The sequence below is a fragment of the Etheostoma spectabile genome, chromosome 11 (assembly GCF_008692095.1).
Source record: "Etheostoma spectabile isolate EspeVRDwgs_2016 chromosome 11, UIUC_Espe_1.0, whole genome shotgun sequence".
NCBI lineage: Eukaryota > Metazoa > Chordata > Actinopteri > Perciformes > Percidae > Etheostoma > Etheostoma spectabile.
The window spans coordinates 23,836,777-23,837,679 of NC_045743.1; the positions used below are offsets into that span (position 1 = coordinate 23,836,777).

A 903-nucleotide genomic window follows, 5' to 3' on the forward strand; every position below is an offset into this window, starting at 1 on the left:
AGGGGATCAAATACTTTTTTCCCCTCACTGGAATACTCATATTATGACTATGATCTAAGGATTTTTTCAAAACATCTCGGTAACTGTGTAATTCTGCTTCCTGAAATACTTCCTCTGACTCCAACCCCTCCCAGCTTCTACTCGTCCAGCTGCTGTCAGGGACCAGAGGCCTTTTAACACATCTTTAATGTAACAGTACGGCCATGTGCACTTTAACATTACTGTTAGCAATAACATTACCTGGCACAATAAATCCAAACAATGGCATTATTTATTACCTGTACCCTTAACATTAAAACCTGTAACCCATATTTCATACAAACAGAGACATTATGAACAACAACAATGAGTCAAAGTATTCAAAATATTAAAAAGAGGAAAATATGAGAGAACTATTCGTGGCGTAAAGATGGATTTAGTAACTGCATAAAAGCGAAGTGTGGGGGTTTAAAATAAAGACAAGGGGCCGATTCCCGAGTCACTAAAAGTGGGGAAGAAGGCAGAAACATGAGCAGAATTAGTGTCACAGTATGCAGCAAGCAACATCTCCTTGATTAGACAGTAGCAGCAATGACAGCTGTAAGGCAGGGTCAAAGACAAACTTCAATTAGCAGAATGCAAGCAATAAAGCAAGAAATGTTCAAGAAATAGAAACATGCAGAAAATGCTTGGGGAAATTAAATACAGCAAAATTGCCTGGTTAAAGTACATGTACACTACATCTACCTCATGCAAAACAAATTCAAAATCAAGGCAATGGGATGTTAGATGTCATAGTGGTGGAACAGAAGATAAACATAAGGATATTTAAAATAATCCAGGGATGATATTAAAAGCTGTGAAAGCTACAGCAACTACTGTATGTGAGGGTGTTGACACCAGGTTAATTAACAGTTCACAGAC

General features: G+C 37.8%; 1 protein-coding gene across 4 annotated transcripts in view; it reads right to left on the bottom strand.

Annotated features, from left to right (window-relative positions):
• Positions 1-903, bottom strand: part of ndufv3 (NADH:ubiquinone oxidoreductase subunit V3) — a 9,554-nt gene that overhangs the window by 2,679 nt on the left and 5,972 nt on the right. The window lies entirely within an intron of this gene.